This window comes from Acanthopagrus latus, chromosome 9 (genome assembly GCF_904848185.1).
Source record: "Acanthopagrus latus isolate v.2019 chromosome 9, fAcaLat1.1, whole genome shotgun sequence".
NCBI lineage: Eukaryota > Metazoa > Chordata > Actinopteri > Spariformes > Sparidae > Acanthopagrus > Acanthopagrus latus.
In genome coordinates, this window is record NC_051047.1 from 21,714,499 (window position 1) to 21,731,458 (window position 16,960).

General features: G+C 41.4%; 1 long non-coding RNA gene across 1 annotated transcript; it reads left to right on the forward strand.

Annotated features, from left to right (window-relative positions):
* Window positions 1-8,922: 8,922 nt before the first annotated feature.
* LOC119026331 lies at window positions 8,923-15,936 on the forward strand. The gene is made up of 3 exons (XR_005077116.1): window positions 8,923-9,207; window positions 15,627-15,693; window positions 15,801-15,936. It is a non-coding gene; the product is annotated as an uncharacterized LOC119026331 (long non-coding RNA).
* The last annotated feature ends 1,024 nt before the right edge of the window (window positions 15,937-16,960 follow it).

Sequence of the window (16,960 nt, forward strand, 5' to 3'; positions counted from 1 at the left end):
AACACAGTGCGGGGCTCGAAAAGGAAGACAGCGGTGGCCCCACGCTGCGTTACTCAAAGCCAGTCACTCACAGGACACCCAGGCTGATTTTGTCCCCGACCCTTGAGTTGCGAATCTAGGATTTAAGTACGTATAAGAGGCACCTCAAAGACATATTTTAACCCGACATTAATATTAATATTGATGACGGACAAGGTCACAGTGTAATTTGAAGGCCACAAACATAATGAGGTAATGGAAAATGAATGCTTAGTGATTGAAGAGTCTTTAAGAAAAAAAAAAAAAAAATTACATCTCAGCTTTGACTTTAACTGCAGATGTTCCTCTGAAGATGATCATTAACAGCTCAGCTATCATGATTGATAGTTGTTGATAAATCTGCGTGTTATTCTTGCATTGAATCACACGTGACATCGTTCTTGCACACTTTGTACAGGTCTTTCGTTCATTTCAATTTATGAATTCCTTATGAATCATGTACGCCGACCTTGTCGTGAACTGTCGACAACCCAAACACCTAAAACATATTCACTTAAGTGGCTGGTTAAACTACACTTGACCTGTGACTGACAATATTCCAGCCTCTGCTGGGCACCGTATCCATGTATAATGGGTCCAGATTCTTGTCAAAGACACGCACCATCTGTCCTTGTCTCTTTAGAGCACGGGAGTAAACTGGCAGATTAATGATGTTTTAACATCTCAGAGACTACAGGGAAAGGGGAAAGAAAAAATGTGTTTATAGCAAAACAAGACCTATTTGGAGATTAAATTATTCGTCCTCACTTAAAATTTTCATGATTTCAAATGATTTGTTATCAACGATAGAAAAGAGTAATTATATCAGCCTGATAATTTATTCAGTGAAATCTAACGGGTGAAAAAATCCGTGAAAACATTTGTATAGGAAAGGTTGCATGCAGCCGCATTCAGCCTTTCACTGGTGCTTGAGTTTGCATTTTAAGTGCGGCAGTTAATTGAAGGTCAGAGGTCTTGAATATTTTTCCTAATTTATGTGCTGCAACTATCAAGGTCTGTCTGCAACTGGCCAACTGTAAATATGATCAAGTGCTCTCCTGAGAGGTACATTAAAAATGAGAATTACATTAGCATCTTATCAAAGTCCCCGAAAGATTAAAGGGTTAACCAAAAAAAAAAAAAACCTCAGGAAAATGGTGAAACAGATTTATCATAGTAGCATAAAATTCTGATTACATCTGGTAAAAACTGTGCTAACAGTTATTTTTCAACTCCCAGGTCGCACATAGTTGATTTTGTGCTTCTGTGTTTTCATTAAAAATTTTCTGCATGGCATCTCCGGGGTGCTGTACCGGTGGAGATGGTATTATGTATTCGGGAGATGATTTGCCTGAAGTACCTTACTCTTTATTATGTGAGCACAGAAATGTCGTTATTCCACTATCAGCACACACAAAAAAACAAACAACGACAAAATAACTTCCATTCAACAGATGCAGACAATAAACTGAAACCAACCTCCCAGGGATATGAAACAAAGGACCGTAGGAGATACTGGAGATGAGAATGCTGCTTCAACTTTATACACATTTGGTGGAAGTGGCTGGGACACCGGAGGGAGATGGACTGGGGTTAATCAATTTCCCTGGCATTGTGTTGGTGAAGGTATCTCCAACAAGTACCAAAACCACAGACACACAAATATTAATCAATATTGTCTCCATTAAGACCTTGACCAAAACATTCCCATACTGATAGTTTGATAATAAGAGGGTAGTAATTTAGTAATGACAAATAAGTAATAACTGGGTAATAGCTTGGCTATTGGGGTAAAACTGGCCTAACAATTTTATTTAATGGGTTGTCAAGGGGCACGAAAGATAGCAAAATAGTTACATTTTGGTAACAATACACATGTTTTGGCAACAAGTCACATGCTAGCATAACAGGCTAGCTTTACAGCGGTAAGTACTGATGATGAAAATGTTAGCTGTTAGATTTTCTTCCATGTGAGTGAGACATGAGGCAGTTAGATTACCATGATATGCCGTGCTTACAGTACACAGCCACTGAGCCCGGTCTTTAGCAGCTGGCTAACTTAGTAGCACAAAGCATGCGGCCTCTGAGCTAATGATGGAGTAAGCAGCAACACTGACTGACAGTCGCTAACCAAGTAGCATAAAATAAGAGCCCTTGAGAGCCATGAAGAGCTGCTGCGGCAGAAACACCCTCTTTCAGTGGCTAATATATTAGCACAAAGCACACAGTCCCTGAGTCAATCTAACCCGGTTAGCACAAAGCACACACCTACGGCAGTAAGAAGTGAGTGCCGTGCCATTTCGGACTGAGTTATATTCGTATTGATAAGATTATTGCCTTTTGGTGTTTAATAGAGTTTCTTATTTATGTATTTATTAGTCCAAACAAAGCTAATGGCTGCTGATACATCTCCCTGCTGGCCAGTGTCCATGTATTTCTGAGTGGCACTGATGGGATTTTGCTTGTTTTTGTTTTTCGTTGGATACTGCTCTTGGTGGTTTCTAGAATCTTGCCAACCCCAGCTTTAATCATAACCTTTTTACAATCAAACTAGAACCCCACTGTTACCATGCAAATACTGCACTGCAATGTAAAGGGGATACCACAGTCCACCTTCATCTCTCTAATAACTGTTAACACTGCAACATGAAGGTGAGTACCACGTTCTGAAAATATTTGCATCACAGAGAAATCTTAAACAAGGCAAGCTATCACAGGATGGCAAAGCACATTAAGTTTCAGCCCTCTCCAATCCTGTCAGCGATAATCAAGGGCGACCTTTGTACCAGTTCCTGCTCTGCCCTCCGCACTAAAGCAGAATGTTAAACAAAGGACTGATAGTAATACGACGCGAAACATCCAGAGACATCATTGACGGCAGCAAATGGAATGTTTGGCTCTGTCCCAGTCATCACGCTTGTGGTCTGTGGACTTTTTCCAGGCACTTGTGTAACAGATTTCCAGTAATTACCAACAGTCCTGAAGTGCCCATTAAGACTGCGAGGGTGGGCGTGTGGAGGTGTTTTCTTAACACACTGGGACACACTGTGATAATGAGGTCAGCCTATCCTTGGTGCAAGAACACGGCTCCTCATCGCTTGAGATGTCCTTTTTTTTTCCCACAGGGGATGAAAGAGATTTCCAGTTAGACAAAAGACAATAAAGCTAAACTGGCAAACAAACAGAATAAATAATTCCACGAAAAAAGTAAGGGATGTAACAATAGCATGAATCAGCATCTGGTTTGGATTCATGCATGATTCACAGGTAATGACACCCTTAACAAACGTGGGATGAAAACAAAAATGTCAAAACTTCTCATGCAAGCAGAAACTGCTCAGTTTCAGCAGGACTATATAATTTAGTTAAATTTCTCGCCAAACAAGTCGAGGAACTCATTTTTGGCACCGTTGACTGCAGCACCACAGTCATGACTATGCATTAACCAGTTAGCCGGAGGGGATCTGTTCTCCCAAGAAAATTCAACAGTTGAATCATCGACTGAAATCAATTTCATCTCCTTACCGAGCATACGCTCTCTTTCTCGGAGCAGTGTCTTACCTCTGCATGTCTACTCGACCGCTCATCTAATGACCCTCTGTGTGTCTCTGGGAGCTGCGTGATGTTGGAGGTTTACTCTGCTGATGTTTGTTTTAAGCAGTGCAACACATTCTTCCAGTTTCTGAATCCATTAGAGATTAAAGCAGCATTTGATCTTTTTTTTTTCTCTTCAGCCTTTCAAGGAGATGCTCTTGTGGAGCAGTGGGTGGAGTTTGTGCTAGACATTTTTAAACTGCAGGATTCTGTTTAATGTGGTCTGAAAGCAAATGAATTTCAGGATCAGGCAGGTTTCTGCAGTGTCCAAAGTAGTAACAAATGGCAATGCAGCTTTGCCTGGTGGTGTACAGCTAACCTCCGCCGCCTTATTATTTTCTTGTGACATTAAGACTGCCTGGTCAGACATCAGACCCGTCTGTTACATGATTACAAACACCAGGATATTTCACATTTTCTGAGAAGAACAGGCCAGGTTAGCTCTCCTTTGACAAGATCTCAGCCGGCAGTTTCAGTTTAATGCTCTGTTTCATGGCAACTCCTTCAGCAGTTACAGAAAATGTGTCCTTCATCTGCTCTCCAACTTTCTGACTGCTGTTTCTATTTGTTTTTTTTATGATCTGTTTAGCACCAACAAAGATGTTCATTAGTCCTCAGTAATTGTCTGTAATTAGCTAATGTTTTGCAGTCAGAGGTGCACCGTCAGGCGAGGTAACCTGTGGCAAATGTACCCCGTGTTTCATTTTCCTCCCATGTGCATCGCTGTCACAGACAGACCCTGCTCAAATCCAACTTCTCTTCTCAAATGGTGACAAAGTGGAAATTCAAGATGGGGCAGTGCTACGCCTTCCAAGTGGTGAGGCTGTCCCATCAGACTGGTCTTAGTTTGGCATCTGTGATCTTTGTTCTCACGTTTTCTTTAATAGTTCAAGATTTAATCTTGCTGAATCCTCGTCTCTCCCTGAAAAACCTCCGGGCAGTTAAATTCCTGGAATCTGCTCCAGCCTTGGAGATCTCTGGCCGGCAGTGCTGGAAGCTCTTGAATTGAAAACACAGACTGGACTTCATGACTCATGTGATTTTATTAACCCTGGTGAACTGATTGCTTATCCAGTGAACTGATAGTGAAACCAGAAACATTACTTTTATTTTATTATTTTGAGTGGAGTAAAATATGGACTTGGTAAGGGGGTTTTGTGAGAAGAACTGGGTGCTGAGAGGAATTGTTTGTTCTATTGCTTTTTGGCCCGCACGTTTAAACAGTGACAACACCTATTTGCATTAAATGTAAGCTGCAGTGTTGTTGAGCCTGTGCTTAATGTTTCCTTTTAGTTGTGTCTGCCACCTGACAACAGACGTCAATATGGATTCCAACAGTCGACCTACAGTATATGATTATTTTCCCGATGAGGCTGGGCCGTTCAGGAACGGCTCAATTATAGTATCAATTTGTCCTGTTTTACCTCAGTTAATTCAACTTCATCAGGGCTTATTATTAGTTAAGAGGTCAAGTGACAGTATCTCCACACCTATCACCAGCACTCTTAATTTCATATAATTATGTTCAATGCCGTTATAATTACAGGACGTTTGATTGGTCGGAAATAAAGGCAACAAAGCTTTTGACCTTTAAAGTGTTGTTAACCTCACGGCCATAACAACACATCATCAGTTATCCAAGTGGCTTCATTTGCAGATAACCTTTGACCCTAATTCCTCCTTTTTCACATCTCTGGTTTGTCTTTTCTTTATTTTAAAAAAACAAACATTTGTGGATGATGTTAATGCTTTCATGTTTTTTTTCCGACCCTATCTACTGATGGACATCATCTCTTAACAGCCAGTGTTTATACTCCTTGTGACATTCTTGCAGGGGCTAATAGCCGTGTTCACACTATCACCGACAGCTGATTGCTCCTGACGACACATATTTCGGCACAAGATAAACATGTCCACGCGCGGCGTTCCACTGGAATAGCTGATTAGTTGTCCTCCCTGAGGTCGAGTGCACCTGAAGACTCTTCGGTGTTTTCCTTGAGCGGATGTCACAGTAGAGACATTCCGCTCCTTTTATTGTTATCTTTGTAAGCAAAATGTTTTTCTTTCTTTATGTCGCTGCAGTGTCTTTTTGTTTCTTTTTTGTGACGAGTTGTGGAATGTGATTTCGATGATGCCAAAGGTCATCTTCATTATTTTGCTTCAGAAGGGAAAAGCCATGGCAACCCCAACAAAAAGGCTGCTTTTACCCACACCATCAACAAAACACTCCTGAAAAGGTCACGACTCTTAAAGTTAATGAAGGAGGAACAACTAAGACTCCATGACCAATTTCTGTCATAACCTTTTGTTCCTTGTAAATCTTTTTGAATACTAAGCCCTGAATTATTCTTATAATATCAACAGATAGCATTGTGTGCGATGCATCATCCCTTTGTCCTTTTCCGGCCATAAAATCTGCTGCACGAAAAAAAATCATGCATTTGTAAAAGGCCATAAATGTAGCGATTGAGATACGGTGATTGTTATTTCAGTAATTAAGCATAAATCAGACTCAGCTCTCCTCTGAAAAGATAATTGTTATGGCCACTCTAGGCATGCTGAGGTAGGTGACAGCAGAGTGCAGGCAGGATGCAACTGCATGCCCTTGTTTGGTAGAAGTCGCTGTCTATGGTGCTGAAATGCACCGCTGACAGCAACTTTCCTGTGTCTGTGTCGGCCTTGAAGAGCAGATGCAGTATCTTCCATTTGACTTGCATTATTTTACATAGATTAGATATATGTAGACAGCGGCCTTCATGGTGGTTTCCAGTATTTAGCGTGTGATGGAGAACACACTTTATTTGTGGCGTGGGCCATAAACTGTTGCTGTCTCCAGCCACATTTGTTACTGTAGAGACGTGAAAGTCGTATCGATCTTCTAATTCATCACTTGGCTTTAGGCTTTTAAACTGTAGAAAACTTATTAGATCTGTTTTTGTAAAGGTGTTATTTGTAAGTAATGGTAAGAATTTCAAAGGTAGTGGAGCCGTGGAGCTAAGTGACCCTATAAGCTAACAGGAATTTTGTTCAGTTTTGCTTTGTTTATGTCATGTCTGTACTGAATGTGTTGCTTTACGATGACTTGATGAGTCATTGTCTCAGTTTGGTTGAAGAGAGGAACTTGAATTTAGACTGTGCACTGTAGATTTTGTGAGTTTATTTTACTTACTGGTTCGAATAATGGATTCATGTAATCAAAGTCTGGATACAGCTCAGGAGGCAGAGCCCTGTTAATTCCTATGAAAGCTGCTCGATCTTCTAGATGTAAAATTTCTCTGATCTTCCGGCATTATGGGGCCCAAAGAGCATGTGCAACAGAGATGTCCACTGACTTCTGGTTAAGCTGCTGGCTAACATGAACGGGAATAAAATGAAACCAGCTCCTTGAAACGTTCTAAATTCTATCTGACGAAATGACTTCAGGAGTGAGTGAGAGTGAAACAACCATTTCACAGGGGTTGTGAATGATAAAAAAAAAAAAAAAAAATGTCATCCACTGCTTTGCAGCTGCTTCTTTCACATTGTAAGCCAAAGTCTTTTTGGGCTGCTGCTGTGGGCAGCACGTGATGTTAACTTCAGTAGGAATCCCTGCAACACAGTGAGTTCCCTGCCCATAAAATCTGCCCATATCTGACCGAACTGCAATTTCAATCTGCTAAATTGAAGCAGTGGTCAAAAAAACCACAAAAAACCCCACATAAATCTCACTTGGCAGATGAACTTTTATTATTACTTTCTTCAGGGTTCAGTTCCTGTCTCTGTGTTGCTTTTAAGCCCGAAACGTCTCCGGGATGTGAGCAAAGATTATTATTATTATTAACCATATTTGAGGCGAGAGTACAAAGGAGCCATCTGAGGTCCTGCAAATAATGTCCATTACGAAAATTATTCTCATCCTTCCACCAGCGTCACTGTAAATGCAATGTTCCAATGGGTGACCTTTAAATACAAATGCATACGGACCGTTTCATAACAAAGAATCTTTTTGCTATTCTTTTTCACAAGTGACAGCTACCACTTCATCTCAAGATTCACTGTAGACGGGAACCTTTAAATTCTTAATCACTCTAATTAAGTGCAATTAGACAACGTGGACCTGAAATATTCATGCGGCACTTAACTTTGCCTTTCTTCTCCCACTGATGATTCACTGCAAAGTGGTTCTTAAGTCCGGACAAAGCATGAATACCAAAATACCATGCTGCAGGACGGTCATCATGGAGGTGGGCTCTTTCTTTGTTACAACATTTAGCGAGTGAGACTTCCACATCATCTGCTCGATGATAATCAAAAGGACAAAACTGAGACATGAAGTGACGGGATGCTGCTTGGTGATAGCGGAACACAGAGCGTATCATTGTGTATGCTGTCTTTTCGGTAAAGATCATCTCTCTTTTCCACATGAAAGGTGGAGTGGCCATCTGACAATTTTGGCTCAGCACACCCCTCTACAGTGATGTGGTGCTCTCCCAACACAGGCACAAAATGGCTGGATCTGTTAATAGTGCTGTCCTCATATTGTAATGCCATCTGTTCCGTGGCAGGCCGTCGAGGGGTATGCCATCAATTTCGCTGTGCAGATTGAATTTTCATGCTCTCGCTTATCTCCCCGACCCTAAAAATCTTACTTTGATGCATCTTGGGAAAGTAAGGGCGGAACAAGAAAGAGACTTCTGGGTGCGTGTTGGTAGGTGCAGCGCTTTTCTTCAGGCAAATTCTAATCCCCAGATGAGAGAAAAACTACACAAGGTATGAGCGTGCGAGTGCCTTTAAGTCAAACTATCCACACTGTTATTGAGCTGAGGAAGTAGCCGCATTACATTATGTCTCCAGTCTTTCCTCTGACCTTAGTTGTAGTTTCAAATGCATTGCAAATAGCATTTAATGACTCACGCTGTATTTCGCCAGGACCGAGCTGCAGTTCAGATTTGTGAAAACCTTCGGAGAACACTATGTTTGTTTGTATTCTATTATGAGCCTCTAAATGCATATTATTGTGCCTGAAAGGACTAGAGGTCAATTTTTCTCCCTTCCTATATCGAATTGAAAACAGCCTGATAATACATTCTCTCCACACATTCCTATAAACATAATTCATCACTCGGAAAGCAAAAGAAATTAGGTTCCTGTGTGGCGCGGCATAAACAAAAGCGCTGGTATAACATGAATACAACGAGTATCGATAGGTCGTCTGACCTCATTCTGTGTGGAAGCGCTGGGAGGTTGTCGGTGTCCACAAAGACATCTAACAAAACCCATTCCTCTGATTTTAAATAGCCTCCAGCCTAAAACTTGCTTCCTTATGTCTCCAAAAAGCGCCTCGCTGCATGAGCGGTCGCACTCAAGAGGGGCCGGCTGACGGCTAAACTGCAGTCGAAGCCAACAGTGGAACAGACAGATGTAGTCGACGGCAGACGCTGCTGAAGACAGGCAGGTTCATCTGACCAAAAACTGCTCAGGGAAATGGCCAAGGACTGCTTTAATGCCACGATATGAGACACGGAGAGATGCACATCTGAATCCCTCAGTGAAGAACAGATGATAATCAGACTTGCCAAGTTGTCAAAGCGACGTGCAAAGGGCTGACACGTACAGGTTGGTGGAAATTTTTTTTTTTTTTTTGGGGGGGGACCCACACTTTCATTTTCCCTGCCCAGTGAGTTATAATCCCTGTGATAACCCTCCATTACCTTGTCTTTCTACGACTTTCGCCTAATTGTAATGTTCAGATAGCAAAAACAAGCCAACAAGAGTTTAATTAAATGAGGTGATTTTTTTTTTCTTTTTTTCCATCCTGTGCTTTCTGTGTGGGATATGGGAGCAGTGAGGGACTGAACGAGGCAAGTCTCTGCTCATAAGCATTAATTGTACAGTCTCACAGTCTCACTCCCCTGACATGAGGAGGAATATTGCTAGTGGGAGCAATGGACTGTGTCATTTTAATGCCCAATTTCAGCTTGAGCTCAGACCTCCCGCCAAGCAAATCAATTGCTTTTTTACTGCTGGGCCTTTGTTGATGAGTTATGTCAGACAGAAGAAGCGCTAAGCTTTAATCAGGAGCACACTGTGTTCGTCCCTGACATATGAAGACATTTAGAAATCCACAGATAAAAGCTGTACGGTTGGAGTCGGTGCTCTTCACTCCACCTTATGTACACTTTCAGAGTACATTTCTAAAAAAAAATGCTTCCCTGTAATTCTATATTTGATTGCATATGTGGTGGATGATGTTTGTGAATATTCCCTCAAATCGAACACATAGAACAGGCGGCAGCAATCAGAAGACCTGATGCTGTCTGGTGCTGATGAGCTGATGTAAACAAAATACTGGAACAAAATGCTGGAACACAGGCTCTGTTGTTTGTCTCAGTATAAACTGCCTGACTAAACAGGCAGTTTATACCCAGACACAAACAAATCACAAGCAAATGCCTCGGGCCTGTTGTTGCCCCAAGTGCTCAACTTCTCTAATGGTGCAACGTTCCATCAACCCAGGCATGAAGAAGACTTTAAAAAAAGTTACTTGCTAAATGTGCAAAGTAAGTATTATATAGTAAGTGGGTTTAATGTATATTGTTAAATCAAAAGATTAAAGATATATATGTTTTATAGCGTTGGTGATAGGTGACGTATTTCCCTCTGCAGCACCCATCCAGCCCATCTGTCCCCGACCTTCTCCCTATCCAGACTCTCCCCTCCTTTTCCAGCCATAACAGTCACTACAGCCACACAAAGCATAAATCTGGGCTGCAATATGCTGCTTTCAAAGTCGACCTATATGGTAATCTTTTTGATAAGGCTTGGCCGAGAACTCTTGGCTTGGCAAGAGACGGCACACGCTGGGCCTCAGGGAAGTTCAGAGTGCAGCTACGCAGATGATATAGGAGCTAAATGTTTGGTCTTTGACCATGTTAAAAATCACAGTAGTGCTGTCTTGTGCAGAAATGCAGGGAGCGCTCCTGAAAATAGACCCTATGTAATATAATAGTATAGATTTATGGTGACATGTTTGCTTGATTTTTTTTTAAGTATAGCCTCCCATAGAGAAAAATGCTTCAGCTGCCACTTCTTTGCATGTCCTGTACCTTAAAATAAATGAAACACAGTTGTTGTTCTGTCTGACACATGCTCATTATGTTTGTCATTTCCATTCAGCTGTTCTGGCAGCAGTAGCAGCAGGACGCAGAAACACAAATGCTCAAATATGAGCATTTTAACACAACAGTTTCAACAACTGTCGATTTTTAACTCCTGGTACTGTAACAGTTGAACCACAGGAAATTGGAAGAAGTTCCCTGAAGGAACTCTTCTGAAAAAAAAAAAAACAAAAAAAACAAACCCTGCTTTGCTGGTGTTTACTCACTGGACGACCCCGTTTCATACAGTGAGTTTATGATGCAACATCATCACATCACTAATTCCAGCGGGGTTAACGAGACTGAGAAGGAAAACTTTGATGGACTGTGGCACCCTGTTCTTTCATCGAAACAAGACTTGTCAGATCTTCCGGAGATGACTTCCAGCTGTGCAGCCACGGAGACTTCAGAGCCGAATTAACTCAACTCTCAAATCTCGGAGTAGCCAAGTCCATTTTAATTAGACTGCTTGTTTTAATTAGAGCAATGATCACTCCAGCTATTGTTGCACATAAAGATTCATTTAGACCGCAGGTCCACTGAGAAAAATGTTATATTGCAGCAAGCCGCACATTGTGAGAATACCTATGAGTAAATGGCCGCAGAGGCACAGTGGTGGTGACTGAGGAATGCATAATATTTGCGACATACAGACAGATTTCTGTATGTTAGATGTTGATAAAAAGGAAAGGGAAGATAAGAACCGGAGCGTCTTAATGCAGACAGTGTAGCAGTTGCACCATCAGATTCCATATGAAAACATCCATGCAGCTCTTAGATTGATTGGCATTCCTGAAAAAGTACATTTTAATCCCCTTTTCTAAAGCAAAGCCATCCTGGGCCTCCTTCCAATCACTCATCACCAACAAAGCACTCAGGATTCCTGAGCCAAAATGTTTTGCTTTCCCCTAAGAGTCAACTTTAGGATTCTTAAAACTCACGGAAAGATATCCAGGTTACGTAGGCAGCCAAACCAAAGGCAAGGCTCTGTAGAAGGAAGACATTATGTTCTCTCCTGATTAATTGGTGGAGCTGCACAAAGGGAATAGTCTACCCAGCTACAGTGAGCTTGATGCACAGTCTCTGGAGCTCTCCTTTACCACCTCGCGAGAATAAATCAGGAAACACATGCCCAGAAAGAAACTGGAACTGCTGATAGCTGCACCATCCTGTAGAGAGGCAGGATATTACCTACCTCCCTACCTGATGGGTGAATCTGTGAGATGTTCTAAAAGCAGCTATCTGTACATTTATATTAAGTACACTGATTTGGACTCTGAGTCTTTTTTTGGCGAGGCATTGGTTCTCGTTGGCAGTGATTTGTACATTTAGGTTTCTAGCACTGGATCAATAAGTGCACTGGCCTGCACAGAGTTTATTGGGGAGAGGAGATCCATTCAGAAGTCTGGTTTATTAAAGTTGGGAGCCCTGCTATGTCACCAATGTTTCTTTGAATAGGTGTAATTTTATTTGCTGTTCTTGAATTATCAGCGAAGTCATCAGCGAATGTGTCCACCTGCTGTGTATCCTATACAGCTGATAGTATGTGTAAGACTCAGGCTGTCACAATATCAAACTTTGACAATTAAAACAACAATAACGCTACCAGTCAACATTAATTATACTCAACATATGAGTTCAGGGAGGTGAGGAGAGAGCCTGTAAACTTAAATGCACAAAAGCATACAAAAAGAACAATTACACTTAAGAGTTGTTATCAATTGTTATAATTAAACTTAATTAAGTGGTTAATTAAGTGTTGGCGACCAGCATCAAGGTGTGTTACCCCCATGTACTATGACAAACTGCGAACGAGCACTGGATTATTTAAACAATATTATCGTATGTGGTGTATCATCGCAATATCGGTATTTCATTTTACAGCAAACAATATGTGACTTGTGCTGCTTGTGGGCCCTCTATCGAAAAATAAAGCAAAAGCAGGAGTGTCAACATCTGGATTAGAACCAGAGCAGAGAACAAACACCTGGAGTCACTTCGGGTTCTCCTCTGATCTGGAACTGAGAACTCAGAGATCATTTTTTACCTTTGGTAGCAAAAAATGGATTCATCTTCACTCCTGTTTATCAACCTAACTGCAGCAGTGATCCACAGAGCTGACCTACATTGTCAGGTGTTTATGTACTATAATGTGGACTGGAGCCTGAAGGGAAATGTACTTTACCTCATGAACAACGTTACAGAGAGAAGAGGGGACAATAACAGAGAGCAGCAGAGACTCTGGCGAGTACTGGGTTCAAATACAGTTGTCCTGAATTTAACAGCCTTGGCGTGTGCTGTTGCTCCCTAGCGTCATTTTACGGATAGTTACAGTAAAGTAATCTGGCTGTTTTGGGGCGGACAAACACTGCACAAGTAATGCAAATAAACACAAATGTTCCAGGTGTCAAACTCGCTTCACTGTTGATGTATACGCAATTTCACAACCAAGGAAATTCTATCTACCAGCACAAATGCTCACAGATGAGGTAATGTATAAAGTCGTATTCATGTGAAGTATAGTTTTGTTTACCCACTTCTCTGTCCCGTAAGCAGTAAAGACAATCACGTTTGAACATTGTTGGAATCGACTTTTGGAAGTTTTTAGACCTTTTAATGCAGAATTCCTACATACTATATCTTTAATGATCTTGATTACAGTCAATATTCAAATAGCGTGACGCGGTGATGTAAGACCCTTGAAATCTTCTAATTAAATCTTGTAACAGGAAGATTCACGCTTAGTGGGTGTTTTGTAATTGTACTCACAGCGTTAACTTGTCTGTGTTCTGCGGCTGGACTTATAACAAGTCATATCCCACATTATCTAATATTGAAGTGAGCTTTATTCGGCAGGACTGGTAATATCCTGCAGACACCAGACATCACTGAAACACCTCAAGCTGCAGGGGTTGGTTTCATCCAGGAGATTTTTTTTTATTTTTTTATTGGAGCTGGGATTAAATTCTGTTTCATTAGTGGCCAACCACTGATAAATGGAAAAGAATAGACACTCCTGTTAATTAAATTCTGATATCAGCCAGGTCAGACACTGTACGTCTGAGAAAGGCAGGGTAAGCAGGAGTTGAATTGGAACCCTGAAACTCGGATGTTAGAGGTCCTCTGTCAGGTCTTTCTAAATTCATGCACACACCCGATTATATTAACTTCTGCAAAATTATGCAGTGAGAATTAACAGTTAATGAATGGAGTTATCAAATCTTAAATTCCTTTGAACATCACCTTACTCACCCTAGTTGCCGTGTTCAATAGTTTCCTTCTCCTGCTGCAACTCTGTAACCAACAGGTAGATTTTCTCTGGTTTCGTCTGCCTGCTAATGAGAAGAATATTTCTGCCTTTCTAAAATATTCAACCTTATCAAAACTACTTCTTTAATTCAAAACCGCGGCAGATGAAATCATAAGAGGAAATGACCCCCCTCCCCCTCCGCACTTCAGTATTATTCAACTCTCTGATTCACATTTATTCATTAGGCAATGAGGCACAATCTCTGTCCTGACCTGTTTGAAAAGTGCTTTTTTGGAAGCGAAGTCAAGGCAAGGCAACACTCACTTCCTAGAGGAGTTTAAAGTTTCTTTTGTCACGGTAGACTGCTGACAGCATACCACAAACTTTCAGGTGATAAATGTGTTCAGTGTATGCTTAGCTTTATTGGAGGAAAAGCATTTGCTGCAAGACTCTCTACCAAATATTCAGACTTAAACCCAGAAAGAACTCTACGACCTGACAACAGGAAACGTGTTCGCCAGCTGCTTTTTGATCATGGTGGGCATCTAGAATTCAGCAGCTGGCTGAACCTGTGTGTGTGGTTTGTGCGATCTTATTAGATGGCCACCTGTCACAACAGCCAGGGCTTATCATTTCAGCCTGATGTGTCACTGTGTCTGTTATTCAGGACAATCAGAAGCTGGGTATGCGATGTGATAATAAATAGTCTGTATATTAGCTGGGTGTTTTCTACAAACAGACATCTGCATATGAATGAATTATCTGAAGGCCAAGGACAAGAGTCTGGCTGTCCATTCGTTTTAGTCCCAATGGCCAGAGTGACATTTCTGCACTTTATATTTCTATGAAATACACATGTGTCATACTGTATGCCCATAATGGCATTTCTATAATGCATGTGGTGGTGCCAAGACCAGGCCAGAGACCACTGTTTGAGACACAATTTGTTACCACTGGATACATTTAACCAAAGGTCAGACATTTCTTTCAGCCGTGTCCGTGGCAACAAAACAGAATATTTTTACGAGATGTTGGGACAATTTCCAGCTGTGTTTGTGGTGACAGAACCATGTGAGCCAACCCCCCCCCCCCCCCCAAAAAAAATAATCTTTTCCTCATCCCAACAAAATGTTAAAGCTAAACCTGACCAGAACATAAGAACAGCATTGTCATGACATAAAATTGAAAACTGGACCAAAAAAACGTATCTTATCGTTAGTGGCCACGAGAAGCAGGTAATTATTGGTTATTGGTATAATCAACAACAACAGCAACAACCAGAAAAAAAAAAAAATCCCTGTCATGCATTCCAAGTTTCAACATATTTGTGCCTGACAGAAATATAAATTGTTAACATTTGTTCTTGCTATTGGGTTGCTGGTTGTGTAGAGCAAAAGAGAAAGAGAGAAAGAATGCATTCGCTGAAATGCAATCTAAGAAACCACTAAATGTTGTATATGTATTCATATGCAGATATCTGTTTGAAGGGATAAGTTCACTCTCAACTCCAGCTCCTTTCTCCTATCAGTTGGACTGTAAACAATAACCAGTGCACAGAAGATAAAGTCTTGGCCCTGATATCTGCTGGCTACAAAGGAAGCCGCAAATCATTGTCTGTTTCCCCCCAGATGCTGAATTGCTGACAGAGGACATCCGAGAGGTTCAGAGATTGTTGGGTATCTCCATCTGTGAGAGGTAATCTACCTAGCTGTAGCTGTGCCGTAACTCTCAACCAAACCCTCTATTTTATGTGCATTTCTGTTTGTTAAACTTATTCAGGTGTTGTTTTTTTTTTCTTTTAGGAAACTCTCCGCACCATTCGCCACAGCGCATCACGGTGGATAAGGGAACAGCCGTAAAGGGATCAGAGGATCAAGCCGATGTGTTTGGTCACGACTGATAGTTTACTAGCCTCTAACCTTCCTCTAACACACCAGCAGATAATATATGTTAATGGATTTCCTCTTAATCCCACCCTGCTTTTCAAGTGGGCTGCTGGTTCACTGCATATGAAAATACCAATGAACGTGCCAGTACGCCCAGTCTGCACTGCGTATTCCACTGGGCTTTGTGTTCTGGCCTTGAGTAACAAATATAGGGGCCGTCACCGCTGAACTCCTATCCAGTTTAATCTATGTGAGGACAAATATGATCCCAAAGCACACAACACACACACACACAAAAAAAAAAAAAAAAAAAAAAAAAAAAATTAGCAGCAAATTACTTTACACTCTCCCCATTAGCGTGTTTTACTGGAGGGCATGGGTGCATAAAACATGAATTACCCAGATCTCCTCAGCTTCCTCAGAGCCTGACCTCCCACTCATTCCTTTGGCGGATTGTTTCAGTGAATTCTGACAGCACTCGTGTGTTCATGGACCAGGATCAGTAACACATGGCTGCTTTAACTGCTCAGAGACCTCCTAAGGACATTAGAGAGGAGTCTAGGGTGCTGTATAGAAAATCTGTTGTTAAGTGTTGGGTCGTGGGGAAAGGGAGGAGAATGGGTCAGGTGTTTCAGAAAAACAGCACTAGAAATCTTTTGTAATTAACCGTAGCTTTCCGCTGGAGGGCGAAGGAAAACACCCACACTGTCCGTATACCAACTGCATACCTGTTATCATATTTTCAGTGTTTTTCTGCTTTACAGCTCAGAGTAAAACATATGTAGCAGTGCATATTTTGGTTAGAAAACGGCACTTCGTTTTGGTTTGGCTGCATTTGAATGAGGACTGGGTATATTGCGAGCCACGGAGAAGGAGCTCATCATCACCAATTACAGACATTGACAGGCCGACGAATTAATTCTGCTCCCCGAAGAACCTGACATCTCTCATTCTTTCTCCTACAATACAATTAGTTTGAATATAATTAAATTCAACGTGCAATGGTAAGAGACCTACACATCCTCGATGTCACTGTACCTTTTTCTACAAATCAAATTAGACTGCAAAGCAAATGT